The sequence below is a fragment of the Heteronotia binoei genome, chromosome 4, assembly GCF_032191835.1.
Source record: "Heteronotia binoei isolate CCM8104 ecotype False Entrance Well chromosome 4, APGP_CSIRO_Hbin_v1, whole genome shotgun sequence".
In the NCBI taxonomy this organism is placed as follows: domain Eukaryota; kingdom Metazoa; phylum Chordata; class Lepidosauria; order Squamata; family Gekkonidae; genus Heteronotia; species Heteronotia binoei.
Window position 1 is genome coordinate 168,874,509 of NC_083226.1, and position 17,567 is coordinate 168,892,075.

General features: G+C 49.2%; 1 long non-coding RNA gene across 1 annotated transcript in view; it reads left to right on the forward strand.

Moving 5' to 3' along the window:
* Positions 1-17,567, forward strand: part of LOC132569783 (uncharacterized) — a 463,235-nt gene that overhangs the window by 110,231 nt on the left and 335,437 nt on the right. The gene's annotated exons all lie outside the window — the stretch shown is intronic.

Genomic DNA, 17,567 nt, shown 5'->3' on the forward strand with positions numbered 1-17,567 from the left:
CTTCTCACAGGGCCTGCTGGAAGCTCCAGGAGGATTGGCTACATCAGGGGTGTGTGGCCTAATAGGAAAAGGAGGTCCTGCTAGAATTCCTTACAGGGCTCTTCTCACAGGGCCTGCTGGAAGCTCCAGGAGGAATGGCTACATCAGGGGTGTGTGGCCTAATAGGCAAAGGAGGTCCTGCTAGAATTCCTTACAGGGCTCTTCTCACAGGGCCTGCTGTCAGCTCCAGGAGGACTGGCTACATCAGGGGTGTGTGGCCTAATAGGCAAAGGAGGTCCTGCTAGAATTCCTTACAGGGCTCTTCTCACAGGGCCTGCTGGAAGCTCCAGGAGGATTGGCTACATCAGGGGTGTGTGGCCTAATAGGCAAAGGAGGTCCTGCTAGAATTCCTTACAGGGCTCTTCTCACAGGGCCTACTGTAAGCTCCAGGAGGATTGGCTACATCAGGGGGGTGTGGCCTAAAAGGCAAAGGAGGTCCTGCTAGAATTCCTTACAGGGCTCTTCTCACAGGGCCTGCTGGAAGCTCCAGGAGGATTGGCTACATCAGAGGTGTGTGGCCTAATAGGCAAAGGAGGTCCTGCTAGAATTCCTTACAGGGCTCTTCTCACAGGGCCTGCTGGAAGCTCCAGGAGGATTGGCTACATCAGAGGTGTGTGGCCTAATAGGCAAAGGAGGTCCTGCTAGAATTCCTTACAGGGCTCTTCTCACAGGGCCTGCTGGAAGCTCCAGGAGGATTGGCTACATCAGGGGGGTGTGGCCTAATAGGCAAAGGAGGTCCTGCTAGAATTCCTTACAGGGCTCTTCTCACAGGGCCTGCTGGAAGCTCCAGGAGGATTGGCTACATCAGAGGTGTGTGGCCTAATAGGCAAAGGAGGTCCTGCTAGAATTCCTTACAGGGCTCTTCTCACAGGGCCTGCTGTAAGCTCCAGGAGGATTGGCTACATCAGGGGGGTGTGGCCTAATAGGCAAAGGAGGTCCTGCTAGAATTCCTTACAGGGCTCTTCTCACAGGGCCTGCTGTAAGCTCCAGGAGGATTGGCTACATCAGGGGGGTGTGGCCTAATAGGCAAAGGAGGTCCTGATAGAATTCCTTACAGGGCTCTTCTCACAGGGTCTACTGTAAGCTCCAGGAGGATTGGCTACATCAGGGGGTGTGTGGCCTAATAGGCAAAGGAGGTCCTGCTAGAATTCCTTACAGGGCTCTTCTCAAAGGGCCTGCTGGAAGCTCCAGGAGGACTGGCTACATCAGGAGGGTGTGGCCTAATAGGCAAAGGAGGTCCTGCTAGAATTCCTTACAGGGCTCTTCTCACAGGGCCTGCTGTAAGATCCAGGAGGATTGGCTCCATCAGGGGTGTGTGGCCTAATAGGCAAAGGAAGTCCTGCTAGAATTCCTTACAGGGCTCTTCTCACAGGGTCTACTGGAAGCTCCAGGGGGATTGGCTACATCAGGGGTGTGTGGCCTAATGGGCAAAGGAGGTCCTGCTAGAATTCCTTACAGGGCTCTTCTCACAGGGCCTGCTGTAAGCTCCAGGAGGATTGGCTACATCAGGGGGGTGTGGCCTAATAGGTAAAGGAGGTCCTGCTAGAATTCCTTACAGGGCTCTTCTCACAGGGCCCACTGTCAGCTCCAGGAGGATTGGCTACATCAGGGGTGTGTGGCCTAATAGGCAAAGGAGGTCCTGCTAGAATTCCTTACAGGGCTCTTCTCACAGGGCCTGCTGTAAGCTCCAGGAGGACTGGCTACATCAGGGGTGTGTGGCTTAATATGCAAAGGAGTTCCTGCTACAAAAAAAAGCCCTGGATGTCCCCTAACTTCTGCCTCTCCTTTTGTCTTCAATTGTGAATAGTTTAATTCGGCTTTGTGTTTCAGTAGCACTTCGGTGGGTTTTCAACGTGCCTTGTGTGCATTTTCTTGTCATCCCTCCCACAGCCCTTTCCTAGAGTGTATGAGCGTAGTTGGCCCAGGGGAGGGGCTGTGGTGCAGGCTGTTGGTATGCAGAAGGTCCCAGGTTCAAGCCCCAGCATCTCCAGTTAAGAGGCCAAGGCAGTAGGTGACGTGAAAGATCTCTACCTGAGACCCTGCAGGGTCGCTGCCAATCTGCGTGGACGATACTGACCTCGAGAGGTTAATGGTGCGAGGCAAATTCAGATGATCATATTTATACAGAGTGCTGTGGCTCAGTGGCAGAGCATTTGCTTGGCATACAGAAGGTCCCAGGTTCAATCCCCGGCATCTCCAGTGAAAAAAGACCAGGTAGGAGGTGATGGGAAAGACCTCTGCCTGAGACCCTGGAAAGCTGTTGCTAGTCTGAGTAGACGACACCAGGACAAATTTCTCACTCTCCTCTCCTCAGTGGGGCTTCCATCAGATTTCGCACAAACTGCCCCGAGGCTGCAACTCACGCCGCCTCTTTCGCACAGCAAGCAAGATCCTTTAAAAACCAGTTTCTGTTTTGCTGTGCAAAAGAAGTGAAGCTAGTCGCAGCCTTGGGTCTGCTTGTGTGAAATCTGACGGAAGCCCCGCGGAGAAGAGGAGAGAGCGGGGTACGGCTAGTGGGAAATTGGCCCAGGGCTTTTTTTGTAGCAGGAACTTCTTCGCATGTTAGGCCAGACACCCTTGATGTAGCCAATCCTCCATGAGCTTATACAGCTCTTGGTGCAGGGCCCACTGTAAGCTCCAGGAGGATTGGCTACATGAGGGGGGTGTAGCCTAATATGCAAAGGAGGTCCTGCTAGAATTCCTTACAGGGCTCTTCTCACAGGGCCTACTGGAAGCTCCAGGAGGATTGGCTACATCAGGGGTGTGTGGCCTAATATGCAAAGGAGGTCCTGCTAGAATTCCTTACAGGGCTCTTCTCACAGGGCCTACTGGAAGCTCCAGGAGGATTGGCTACATCAGGGGGGTGTGGCCTAATATGCAAAGGAGGTCCTGCTAGAATTCCTTACAGGGCTCTTCTCACAGGGCCTACTGGAAGCTCCAGGAGGATTGGCTACATCAGGGGGGTGTGGCCTAATATGCAAAGGAGGTCCTGCTAGAATTCCTTACAGGGCTCTCAGTACAGGGCCTACTGGAAGCTCCAGGAGGATTGGCTACATCAGGGGTGTGTGGCCTAATAGGCAAAGGAGGTCCTGCTAGAATTCCTTACAGGGCTCTCAGTACAGGGCCTACTGGAAGCTCCAGGAGGACTGGCTACATCAGGGGTGTGTGGCCTAATAGGCAAAGGAGGTCCTGCTAGAATTCCTTACAGGGCTCTCAGTACAGGGCCTACTGGAAGCTCCAGGAGGATTGGCTGCATCAGGGGTGTGTGGCTTAATAGGCAAAGGAGGTCCTGCTAGAATTCCTTACAGGGCTCTTCTCACAGGGCCTGCTGTAAGCTCCAGGAGGATTGGCTACATCAGGGGGTGTGGCCTAATATGCAAAGGAGGTCCTGCTAGAATTCCTTACAGGGCTCTTCTCACAGGGCCTACTGTAAGCTCCAGGAGGACTGGCTACATCAGGGGGTGTGGCCTAATAGGCAAAGGAGGTCCTGCTAGAATTCCTTACAGGGCTCTTCTCACAGGGCCTGCTGTAAGCTCCAGGAGGATTGGCTGCATCAGGGGGTGTGGCCTAATATGCAAAGGAGGTCCTGCTAGAATTCCTTACAGGGCTCTTCTTACAGGGCCCACTGTAAGCTCCAGGAGGATTGGCTACATGAGGGGGGTGTAGCCTAATATGCAAAAGAGTTCCAGCTACAAAAAAAAAGCCCTGTACAACACTAATCTTGATGGACCAGTGGTTTGATTTAGTATAAAGCAGCTTCATGCGTTTGCATTCAGAAGATCCCCGTTCTTAGGTAGAGGTCTTTCCTGTCACCTCCTACCTGGTCCTTTTGACTGGAGATGCTGGGGACCGAACCAGGGACCTTCTGCATGCCAAGCAGATGCTGTACCGCAGCCTCCTTCCCAATCTGAACAGGCAAAGAGAAGGCACATAAGATTCCCACTGGTCAAGAGGCTGGTAATGGCCCCCAGTGAAAAGGACCAGGTAGGAGGTGACCTCAGTCGAAGTCTGCCTAATTCTCTGAAGAGCTGCTGCTAGTTGAGTAGTCAAAACCGGCCTTGATGGACCAAGGCAGCTTCATGCATGTTCAGCATAAGGCAATTTCACATGTTTTCATGTGTGTTTACAGAGATCCAGTTTGGTGTAGAGGTTGAGTGTGTGGACTCTTATCTGGGAGAACTGGCTTTGATTCCCCACTTCTCCACTTGGAGCTGCTGCAGTGGCCTTGGGTCAGCCATAGCTCTGGCAGGAGTTGTCCTTGAAAAGGCAGCTGCTGTGAGAACTCGCTGAGCCCCACCCACCTCACAGGGTGTCTGTTGTGGGGGAGGAAGGTAAAGGAGATTGTGAGCCGCTCAGAGACTCTGATTCAGAGAGAAGGGTGGGGTATAAATCTACGGTCTTATTCTTCCGCACTCCTCCACTTGCAGCTGCTGGAATGGCCTTGAGTCAGCCATAGCTCTCACAGAAGTTGTCCTTGAAAGGGCAGCTTCTGGGAGAGCCCTCTCAGCCCCACCCACCTCACAGGGTGTCTGTTGTGGGGGATGAAGGTAAAGGAGATTGTAAGCTGCTCTGGGACTCTGATTCAGAGAGAAGGATGGGGTATAAATCTACGGTCTTCTTCTTCCCCACTCCTCCACTTGCAGCTGCTGGAATGGCCTTGGGTCAGCCGTAGCTCTCGCAGAGTTGTCCTTGAAAGGGCAACTTCTGTGAGAACTCTCTCAGCCCCACCCACCTCACAGGGTGTCTGTTGTGGGGGAGGAAGGTAAAGGAGATTGTGAGCTGCTCTGAGACTCTGATTCAGAGAGAAGGGCAGGGTATAAATCTGTGGTTGTCTTCTTCTTCAAGCAACAAATTCATGCCAGAGGCAAGATCTCCCTGATATATGATTCAGCCACTTTCCACCACACCAGAGCTCCCCTATTATTTTTTGAGCTTCCCTTGTTTTGTCATTCATCCTACCATCCACCTCTGCAGATGACACAGTACTTTTTTCAAAATATATACAAGAGGGGATGAATTTTAAATACCCAAGGCAGGCATACAGAAAGGCCTTAACTTTCCCTCTGTGTCTGAGAAGGGGGGGGGGGGTGCCAGAGGTGCATCCCCCTAATTAAAACCACATCCTTCCTCTCCGAAATTAAAAGCCAGGACAAGTTTTAATGGCCGGGCTCATTAAGACAGACTTCCCCACTCAGAGTGTCTGTCTGACAATTAAAGCTGCGGGCGGGGGGGGGGGGGTCACAACGGATGGACACACCTTCTTGGGCTTAATGGTGACTCCAAAGGCCGACCTTATTATCTCAGCGATAGAGCGTGCTGTTAAAAGAGAAGAAGGAGGAACAAGCAGAGTATTCTTTGGAGATTTATGTGCCCATTAGACGTCTGGCAGGAGGAGGCGAGGAGAGAGCATGCCAGGTCATAACCAAAGAGGCTTCCAGCACATTCTGAGCTGTTTGGGAAAACCGGTGTGCAACTCGTTAGTTTAATAAGCAACTTCTGGGCCTAGAGCTCTTGGGTGAATCCAGCACACTCACCTTTTTTGCCACCTCGCTAGCTCGTGGCATGGCTCACTCACTTGAGCTGTGCGTGTGAAGTGCCACCGAGTCACAGTCGACTTGTGACGGTTTTTAAGGCAAGAGATGAGCAGAGGTGATCTGTCCTTGCCTGCCTCTTAAGCTGCAGAGTCTTGTAAGCAAAAATTCTACTTTGTGAGCGACTGGCATTCAAGCTGTGAGCTACTGGCGTGGAAGTCGTGAGCTGCTGCATAAATTCGTTTGCTCTAGCCTAGGGCCGTTTATTCTGAGTTGAGACAAGAATGTGTGAGCTGGAGGCTAAAAAATTGTGAGCTAGCTCACACCAACTCAGCTTAGGGGGGAACACTGCTTGTGACATGCTGGGATCTCAATTATGTGACTCCGTGCAAAGCCCTCTGCCTATCTAGAACAGGGCTGTTGAACATACGGACATTTGAAGCTGCCTTATACTCAGGGGTGGAATTCTAGCAGGAGCTCCTTTGCATATTAGGCCACACACCCCTGATGGAGCCAATCCTCCAAGAGCTTACAAAAAAAGAGCCTTGTAAGCTTTTAAAGGATTGATTCCATCAGGGATGTGTGGCCTAATATACAAAGGAACTCCAGCTAGAATTCCACCCCTGCTTATACTGAATCAGACCCTCGGTCCATCAAAGTCAGTATTGTCTACTCAGACTGGCAGCGGCTCTCCAGAGTCTCAAGCTGACGTTTTTCATGCCTCTTTGCCTGGACCCTTTTTAGTTGGAGAAGCCAGAGACTGAACCTGACACTTTCTGCTTACCAAGCAGATGCTCTACCACTGAGCCACCGTCCCTCCCCGTTGAACTCATTTGTTACGAGGGCCAGACCTGATATGCCACTTTGTTGGGCTGGGCCACATATCATAAGAAGTAACACAAGGTATCGGAGATATAAACTTTCTAAAGATGATGCCAGATGCCAAATGGCAATAGGAGGTGAATAACAATAGCAGGGGTGATTGGATTAGGTGAGATATGCAGAGGGTGGAGCTACCCGCATTGGTAATGAGACAGGAAACCTAGGTCACAGTTTGGACCTGGAGGATTCAATCCAGGGGAATCCAAAGAATTAATGGAAATAAGCCTGATATTAGAAAACAAAACATTCAAAAACCAGTCGGGGGACATTTAACTTTCTAGGACATTCAGTTCCTGACCTAAGAGTAGTTGTTCTCTTACAAAGGGATTTCAAAGGGAGATAAGAAAGTGAGACTGCTGAACTCCAATTGCTAATGTAGCTCAATACATCCCACAGGACTAAATTGAGACCTAGGTTTTCTGTCTCATTACCAACACCTGCTATTGTCATTTGGCATCTGAAATCACTCCACTCTCCATGATTCATTCACCAGTGGGCTCACATTCTAGCTTTAACTGAAGAAGGAGACAGTGACTCACAAAGCTCAAGCCCTACTACAAATTTTGTTAGGTGGCCTATGGTATAAAAATATAAAGAAGGACCACCTAAGATCCGCATATCTGGCAAATATTACTGGACTCTTGCTCCTTTCCAGTAATAAAGATTGCAAGCTGTGCTGTTAGGTTAAGATCTCTCCCAGTGAAATAATGTGTTGATTTCAGACTGGACAAAATCAGTGCTAGTGCACTAAAAGCAACAAGGGAGTCAAAAAAAGGCAGCCAGTGGTGGATGTGTTGAACTGGAACATATGGAACTATAATGTATTTTTAAATATTTAGCCATCTACTTCCAGTCATTTAACTATGAAATGCAATCCACATGTTCTAATTCCTAATTTGGGTCTTTTGTGTGTGTGGTGCGGAGGAGAATCATTTCCAAGATAGGCACTGAGAAATACGATCTTCAGGGGTGGAATTCTAGCAGGAGCATCTTTGCATATTAGGTCACAGACCCCTGATGTAGCCAATCCTCCAGGAGCTTACAAGGCTTTTTTTTTGTAAGCTCTTGGAGGATTGGCTACATCAGGGGGTGTGGCCTAATATGCAGAGGAACTCCTGCTAGAATTCCACCCCCGCTGATCTTTTAAAAAAAAACCCTTTTCAGAATAAGCCTGAATCATTTTATTTTAATTCTCCTTTCCCTTTGTCTCAGCGTGCCACTTCCTTTTAACACACTTCCACATGTGTGAGGGAGAGGAACAGACGGGCCAAGTCTCAAAGAAAACAGCAGAGCATGGAGATCTCAACGTAAATTGAAAGCCAGTTTGGTGTAGCGGTTAAGTGTGTGGACTCTTATCTGGGAGAACCGGGTTTGATTCCCCACTCCTCCACTTGCGCCTGCTGGAATGGCCTTGGGTCAGCCATAGCTCTGGCAGAGCTGTCCTTGAAAGGGCAGCTTCTGGGAGAGCTCTCTCAGCCCCACGCACTTCACAGGGTTTGGGGGGAGAAGATATAGGAGATTGTAAGCTATTCTGAGATTCTGATTCAGAGAGAAGGGCGGGGTATAAATCTTCATTCTTCTTCTTCTTGATTGTGCTTGGCAAAAGAATCCATTCACCCACCCTTCCTTCTTCTGAAGAACAAAAAGCTTATACCTAAAATGAAACATTCCTCTTCTTAAAGGAGCCATGAGAGGAGTCAGGCGCTCTTGTTCTGCTGCACAGGTACTGGCTTTCGCTTTCGCTCCCTATCTCCCAAAGGATGAGAGCTCAGCCAATTGAGGGAAGGGAGGAATGGCTTGGTTCTCTCCTCCAGGAAGAAGGAGCTGGGCAAAAGCTAGCTGCGATACCATGGCAGCAGAACCCCAAGAGAATTAAGTAAGAGGGAGCCAGTTGCCTCAGGGGACAGATGGGAATCCTGCAGGGGCCGGATATGGCCTGTGGGCCGCATGTTTTACATCCCAGCTCTAAATTTCTTAGGAAGCAGCTCAACATTCAAGGCTTGTTCAGACCAAGATAGCCATGATAGAAGACCAACTGGAACCTTATTGGTTGCTGAGATTACCCGATCCTGAAAGCTGCAATACCCTACTCGGCCATCTCCAGAGGTGGCACTGTGGAGCAGCAGAAGACATGCAGCAGTGCTGATGGAATTCTAGGAGCTCCTTTGCATGTTAGACCACACCCCCTGATGTAGCCAATCCTCCGAGAGCTTACAAGGCTCTTTTTGTAAGCTCTTGGAGGATTGGTTACATCAGCAGTGTGTGGCCTAGTATGCAAAGGGGCTCCTGCTAGAATTCCACCCCTTCTTGTCAGTATTTGAAATCTTTCTCACATTCGAGTCTAAAACTGCAGAGTTCCCCCCCCAGTTAGTCCTGTGGGAAAAGAAAATCCCTGCCACAGTTGGAAGGTGCCTTCAGCCCTCAAGGTGGATGCGGGTTAATCTGGGTGGCTCCGGATACTGTTTGAGCTGGGCCCGGTTCAGCTCAAATAAAAGAATCCAGACCTCCAGATCAGTCAGCCCTTGCAAATTTCACAAGCTCCGAAGACAAAGGAAGGATAACAAGGGAATAAAGAGACATTGTGGCCCAGAACATTCTGCCGTGCCGTTCCTAATTGCCTAAATTATACCTTTCCTTTAGCCTTTAATTGCTGGACATGTTAAAATAGGAGGTTGCAGCAGAACCAAGCTGTTTCCATTGAAGCTTTGAGGCAAACACTTAAAAGCTCACTCTGTCTACTTAGGGATGCGATCTTTTTTATCGTAGAAATCTGTCCAACGGGATGATTTCTTCCCCCTCTCCTTTTCGGAGCCAGACACACCCACAGACACATTTATATCTGCATTTTCCTTTGGGGTGGATATTGTATTTTTAGCTGAGATTTACTATTTCAGAGGCCTTTGGAGCAGCTGGAAAGACAGCCCAGCTGGAACCAAGCAGGGAAAACCTCCATGCCTGAATGGGAGCCGTATAGACCAGGGATATTTTTTTTTTTAAATCTCAGTACATATGCTAAACGCACTCTCAGTGAGTATAGCTACACATCCACAGTATTCCAATGTATTTCCCTTCAATAATAGTGTATCAGAATAATGTTTTATATTGACATACTCAAATAAAGGATATTGGCTATTTATCTCATTACATGTACTTAACCCTGTTGGGGTTTAGAGATACGATTAGCAGAGTAACGTGGAGAGAACCACGAATAACAGCCAGGCACACGGTTTAGCTTAAGAATAAAAGTAGTTTACTTTACTAATGAGGAAAAGGTATGACTGGGATTTCTAGAAAACAAAGAAGGATGCAATATCCTATCTAGCTTCTAGGCTACATCTTGACACTCTCGAGTCTTAACTTCAACTGCATGGAGATCTGAGGGCTTAACACAAAGGGCAATAAAGCTGACCAAATGGTTTCCCTCAGACCACCACCCAAATATATGGATTAGCCTATTAGGGCTCTCCCTCAATGGTCACTATGCATATTGACACCTAGCCTTGGCGGGAAGTACGTGCAGACATTCTCATTGGCTCTACCTACTCACTGGCTAAACATCAGCATGCATATGCAAACCCTTAATTAATTCATGACAACAGGAAGTGAAATTGCATCAGAAACCCAACAAACCCATTTTCATTTTATGTGTTCTTGTTTTCTAACGGGAGACTAGAATGATGTTTATAATGTACAGATTGATGCTGATAAGTCAACCAGGTGGACTGCAACTAGGAGATACATGTCCTTTTGTGATTTACCTAGATTTGCAGAAACATCAGCTGGCAGGAAACTATTACCTTTTATGGCTATCCGGACCAAATGGGCAAGCCAAGTCGAGCCAAGCCGCACTGTTTCACCACGTAATCACAGCCAGTTTGCCCTCTTAATCAGCAAACGGCATGTATTTCAGCCCACAATACCTGATCCTCTCGCCTGATGAAGTGCGCTTAGAGAGCACACGGAAGCTGACGTTCTGAATAAAACTTGGTTGGTCTTAAAGGCGCCACTTGACTCCTGCTTTGTTCAACTGCTTCAGACCAACACGGCTGCCCGCTTGGATCTATTTCCATAAACAATGCCTTGGAACTTTTACAAATAAACAATGGCTTTAAGAGAAGAGGACATTGTATACATGATTGCGCAGAATTGAGAAGCTGAGACAGAACAGAGAGGATCCAAGCTTTTGATTTTAAAGGGGTCAGGTTTCTAGCTCTCATTGATGCAAAGAGGAGAAATGAAAGAGGTGAGGTGGTAGTGAAACATCAGCTCTTTATTAGATACAGCATTAGGTAGGCTGCACTCAAGACCGAGGAACTTGGCCAACGGGGCCAACTGTATACAACTCAGGGTTCCCAAACAAGCACGCTATTGGTTCATTCAAACCATCAGGGGGCCCGTGATTGGTGCAGGGCAGTAGGGATTTGGATCCTCCTGCCCCTTGTTCCCCCCAAGCTCCGTTCTTATGGCTCCAGAGAGCCAGGCAGGAACACTCTATTCAGTCTTCACTGCCCTGTTGTTGGCCCTTCAGAGGAACTGGTTGGCCACTGTGTGAGACAGGATGCTGGACTAGGTGGACCACTGGTCTGATCCAGCAGGGCTGTTCCGATGTTCTTATGAAGGCCTCAACCTCTGCCCTGTTGTTGTCCCTCCAGAGGAACTGGTTGACCACTGTGTGAGGCAGGAGGCTTGACTAGGTAGACCACTGGTCTGATCCAGCAGGGCTCTTCTGATGTTCTTATGGAGGCCTCGGCCTCTCTGCCCTGTTGTTGTCCCTCCAGAGGAACTGGTTGGCCACTGTGTGAGACAGGATGCCGGACTAGATGGACCACTGGTCTGATGCAGCAGGGCTCTTCTTATGTTCTTATAAGACAAGACCACATCTCAGTTGACCTGCAGCATTTGCTTGGCCTGCAGATGGCCCCAGGTTCAATCCCTGCCATCTCCAGTTTTCTTTAAAGCCCTCTGCCTGAGACCCTGGTGAGCAGCTGCAAGCCTGAGTAGACAATACTGACTTTTATGGACTGACGGTTCAGTATAAGGCAGCTTCCTATGTACGAGCAGGTTTGCCTTGTGAGATTATTTTTGCCATTTTAGGTGCATCTGATAGAGGCCTATGATAGCTGCTCTGCCAGTCTGAGTAGGCAACATTGACCTTGATGGACCAAGGTTTTGATTCAGAATAAGGCACTTCCACATGCCAAACTTTGGCATTCAAAGCAACGATTCCGGTTCATAAAATCATAGAATGATAGAGTTGGAAGGGACCTCCAGGGTCATCTAGTCCAACCCTCTGCACAATGCAGGAAACTCACAAACACTTCCCCCTAAATTCACAGGATCTTCATTGCTGTCAGATGGCCATCTAGCCTCTGTTTAAAAACCTTCAAGGAAGGAGAGCCCATCACCTCCTGAGGAAGCCACTGAGGAAGATGATGATATTGGATTTATATCCTGCCGTCCACTCTGAAGAGTCTCAGAGCAGCTCACAATCTCTTTTACTGTCCTCCCCCACAACAGACACCCTGTGAAGTGGGTGGGGCTGGAGAGGGCTCTCACAGCAGCTGCCCTTTCAAGGACAACCTCTGCCAGAGTTATTGCTGACCCAAGGCCATTCCAGCAGCTGCAAGTGGAGGAGTGGGGAATGAAACCCAGTTCTCCCAGATAAGAGTCCGCACACTTAACCACTGCACCAAACTGGCTCTCCAAACTGGAACTGCTCTAACGGTCAGAAAGTTCTTCCTAATGTTGAGCCAGAAACTCTTTTGATTTTATTTCAACCCATTGGTTCTGGTCCTACTTTCTGGGGCCACGAAAACAATTCCACACCATCCGCTATAGGACAGCCCTTCAAGTACTTGAAGATGGTGATCCTATCACCTCTCAGCCGCCTCCCCTCCAGGCTAAACATGCCCAACTCCTTCAATCTTTCTTCATAGGACTTGCTTTTTTAAAAGAAATCACACATACACACAAGGGCCTGATTCTTTGGATGCTGAATTCTGCATCCCCGTCATGGCAGTTCTGCCGAATCTCACCAACCACAAGAGCTCTGGATAGAGCCATCTGTCCTCAATAGCATTAGAGCTGTCCTGCAGCAGATCACGTGACCCATACCGCACTACACTGTCTTCATTGTGCGTTCAAGAGCCCTCATTTGCCATGTCAGGACAGATCTTCAAGACAGAACACAGGCCCCTGGTTTTTCCTTTCAGTTCCCAAATTAGGTTCTGTGTATTCCACCAAGCCTAGAGTTCAAGTTTCACCCTTGCAGAAAGGGCGGGTTCCCCCCGGTGGGTCCCCCCCCCCCTCCACATCTAGAAGCTAATGCAAGAAGCCATATTAACTTTCGACCAACCACACCCTCTTACTTTGAAGTCAGTGGAAGAAAATGCAAGTGTGTGCCCCAAAAAAGGATATGTAGAGCACATGGCATTACAGAATTGGTATGCGTTTTAACTAGGCTGTAGGTTCTTATATACAAACAGTTTTTATAGGCCTAGAGGAAGGGGCAGGGATTGTTAAAATTATCCAGTAGCGTATAAAATTGGGTAATTGACAAACAGGTCTGTTCTCAGCTCCGGAACCAGGGCTGTATCTGGCACATAGCTTTTGTTGTCAGCGTTTTGAAAAAAGGATTTTAAAGTCAAAAGAACATGAGAGCCCTGCTGGATAAGACCATTGGTCCATCTAGCCCAGCATCCCATCTCACACAGTGGCAAGTCAGTTCCCCAGGAGTACCAACAACAGAGCATAGAGGCAAAGGTAAACCACCTCATAAGAACACAGATGAAGCCATGTTGGATCAGGCCAATGGCCCATCCAGTCCAACACTCTGTGTCACATAAGAACATAAGAGAAGCCCTGTTGGATCAGGCCAATGGCCCATCCAGTCCAACACTCTGTGTCACATAAGAACATAAGAGAAGCCCTGTTGGATCAGGCCAATGGCCCATCCAGTCCAACACTCTGTGTCACATAAGAACATAAGAGAAGCCATGTTGGATCAGGCCAGTGGCCCATCCAGTCCAACACTCTGTGTCACATAAGAACATAAGAGAAGCCCTGTTGGATCAGGCCAATGGCCCATCCAGTCCAACACTCTGTGTCACATAAGAACATAAGAGAAGCCCTGTTGGATCAGGCCAATGGCCCATCCAGTCCAACACTCTGTGTCACACAGTGGCCAAAGTCCAGGTGCCATCAGGAGGTCCAACAGCAGGTTGAAGCTCTCCAGAAGCTCTCCCACTATTGCCCCGCAAGCACCAAGAATACAGAGCATCATTGCCCCAGACATGGTGTTCTATCTGTATCTTGTGACTAATAGCCACTCATAGACCTCTGAAGAACATAAGAGAAGCCCTGTTGGATGAAGCCAATGGCCCATCCAGTCCAACACTCTGTTTCACACAGTGACCAAAGTCCAGATGTCATCAGGAGGTCCACCAGCAGGGCCAGAACTCCAGAAGCTCTCCCACTGTTGCCCCCCAAGCACCAAGAAGACAGAGCATCACTGCCCAGACAGCCACTCATGGACCTCTGCTCCCATATGGTTATAAAATCCCCGCATGAAGCTGTTTATGCTTGTAGCTGCCACCACTTCTTTTGGCAGTGAATTCCACATGTGAATGTCTCTTTGGATGAAGAAGGACTTCCTTTTACTCAGGGGTGGAATTCTAACAGGAACTCCTTTGCATAATAGGCCACACACACCCTGATGCAGGCAATCCTCCAAGGGCTTACAAAAAAGGGTCCTATAAGCTCTTGGAGGATTGGCTACATCAGGGGTGTGTGGCCTAATAGGCAAAGGAGGTCCTGCTAGAATTCCTTACAGGGCTCTTCTCACAGGGCCCGCTGTAAGCTCCAGGAGGATTGGCTACATCAGGGGTGTGTGGCCTAATAGGCAAAGGAGGTCCTGCTAGAATTCCTTACAGGGCTCTTCTCACAGGGCCCGCTGTAAGCTCCAGGAGGATTGGCTACATCAGGGGTGTGTGGCCTAATAGGCATCGGAGGTCCTGCTAGAATTCCTTACAGGGCTCTTCTCACAGGGCCTGCTGTAAGCTCCAGGAGGATTGGCTACATCAGGGGTGTGTGGCCTAATAGGCAAAGGAGGTCCTGCTAGAATTCCTTACAGGCCTCTTCTTACAGGGCCTACTGGAAGCTCCAGTAGGATTGGCTACATCAGGGGGTGTGGCCTAATAGGCAAAGGAGGTCCTGCTAGAATTCCTTACAGGGCTCTTCTCACAGGGCCCGCTGTAAGCTCCAGGAGGATTGGCTACATCAGGGGTGTGTGGCCTAATAGGCAAAGGAGGTCCTGCTAGAATTCCTTACAGGGCTCTTAGTGCAGGGCCTGCTGTAAGCTCCAGGAGGATTGGCTACATCAGGGGTGTGTGGCCTAATAGGCAAAGGAGGTCCTGCTAGAATTCCTTACAGGGCTCTTCTCACAGGGCCCACTGTCAGCTCCAGGAGGATTGGCTACATCAGGGGTGTGTGGCCTAATATGCAAAGGAGATCCTGCTAGAATTCCACCCCTGCTTTTTACCTGTTCTAAGCCTAGTGCTCATTCATTTCATCGAGGGCCCACAAGCTCTTGTCTTGTTAGAAAGCGAGAATAGTACTTCTCTATCTTCTTTATCTCATGCATCATTTTGTAAACCTCTTTAACCTTTCTTCACAGAGAAGGTGGTCCATCCCCTTAATTGTTTAACTGCCCTTTTCTAATGCCGTAATATCTTTTGTGAGGTGTACACAGGTCAGAAAGGTTCACCAGTGTTCCCTCTAAGCTGTCCTGAATCCGGAAACTGCAGCAGGTGCAGAATGCGGCAGCCGGGCTGTTATTGGGGCTCTGTACGCGGGAGCACGTACAACTGGCTGCGGAAACTGCACTGGCTGTCCGGGGTATACCAGATTCGCTACAAGGTGCTGGTTATTACCTTTGAAGTCCTATATGGTCGAGGACCTGCCTACCTTAGGGGCCGTCTCTCCCCACATGTCCCCCAGAGGGTACTTAGATCTGGAACGCAAAACCTACTATCGATCCCCAGGCCGAGGGAGGCAAGACTGAAATCAACCAGAGAAAGAGCCTTCTCAATCGCTGCCCCTTGTCGGTGGAACCAACTGCCGGAGGAGGTCAGAGCCTTGAGGGACCTTGCCCAGTTTTGCAAGGCCTGCAAGACGATACTATTCCAGCTAGCTTTTAACTGAACCTGCCGAGATCTAAGATCTAATAGGATGTCTAAGAACACCGAATGCCATCTGTAACTAAATGGAAATTAGCACCAAATTGTTTAAATTGTTTTAACTGTTTTAACTTAATGTTTATCTAAAGAGAGAGCCAGTTTGGTGTAGTGGTTAAGTGTGCAGACTCTTATCTGGGAGAACCGGGTTTGATTCCCCACTCCTCCACTTGCAGCTGCTAGCATGGCCTTGGGTCAGCCATAGCTCTGGCAGAGGTTGTCCTTGAAAGGGCAGCTGCTGGGAGAGCCCTCTCCAGCCCCACCCACCTCACAGGGTGTCTGTTGTGGGGGAGGAAGGGAAAGGAGATTGTGAGCTGCTCTGAGACTCTTCAGAGTGGAGGGCAGGATATAAATCCAATATCTTCTTCTTCTTCTTCTAAATTGTTTTATTGTGATTTACTGTTTCCTGTGAGCTGCCTTGAGCCTGCTTTGGTGGGGAGGGCAGGATATAAATCGAATAAACTAAACTAAACTAAGCCGAATTAGCGTGAGCTAGCTCATAGATTTTTAGCCTCCAGCTCACACATTTTTGTCTTACCTCAGGAAGGATGATGAAGATGATATAGGATTTATATCCCGCCCTCTGCTCCATATCTCAGAGTCTCAGAGCGGCTCACAATCTCCTTTACCTTCCTCCCCCACAACAGACACCCTGTGAGGTGGGTGGGGTTGAGAGGGCTCTCACAACCGCTGCCCTTTCAAGGACAACCTCTGCGAGAGCTATGGCTGACCCAAGGCCATTCCAGCAGCTGCAGGTGGAACAGTGGGGAATCAAACACGGTTCTCCCAGATAAGTCCATGCACTTAACCACTGGCTCTCAGGATGACCCCAGACAGGCCCACTAGGTAAACTAGGCAGTTCCCTAGGGCACTGGCAGGGTGGGTGTGCCGAATTCAGCCTCCCCCCGCCCCTTCCCTCTTAGGCAAACGCGGAGGAAATGCGGAGGAGGGAGCAGCCACAGAGCCCTTTCCGGACACGGTTTGTTTGAGCTGCCGCTGACTTGCCCGGGCACTAAGTGAGCGAGCAGTGCTGCTTTACCCGCCAATCAGCTGATCGTAGGGGGGGGCGCCTTTACACAGCCTGGAGCTGCACTCGGTCACCCTACTGGACATTGAAATCGACCTGGGGTGGGGAAGGGAGAGAGGAGGAGGTGCAGGGGGCGCAGCACCATGGGGGGGGAGGCACGAGGGCCGCTGTGGAGGGGAGCGGCCGGCCACTCAGTCTGCCTAGGGTGCCATGTGTCATGGGCTCATGACACCATGCAACCTTGAGCCGGTGCTGACCCCAGAGCACAATAATTTATGCTGTATCTCACGACTTTAATGCCAGTAGTTCACAAAGTAGAATTGTCGCTCACAAGACTCCGCAGCTTAGAGGGAACATTGGTTCCCACCAATACTCCCTCTAAGCCGTGGAGTCTTGTGAGCAAAATCCGGGGTGTGCTGAACATCTAGGAAGTTTGGTAGCGGGGAACAGTTCTGTAGAGAGCTTTGTGGAGTCCAAATTGGCCACTTCATGCATCTGAGGAATAACAACAAATGTTCAGGTCTCTGGAGTGAAGCCGACGTGAAGTTAATGCTCATCTGAAAAGTGATATTGGGTGGGTTAGGTTTGTGCTGGAATTAAAACAATGTTAAGTACAGAACTGTTAGTTTAACTTCAGTGATCTATGACATGAGTTCATCAAAAGTACATTGCACCAGACTTGTAAAAAAAATTTTTACTGGCTTCCTGGGTATGGGAAAGGCAGTCAAACCCAGTCTTTATTTCAGCAGAGCTTTTAATTTCTAAAATGGACTAGAAGAATACCAGCGCAGGAAAAGAAGCCAAAGGGAAAATTTTAAGTCTTACCTTGTCCATTGATTTTGGTTTACATATTAA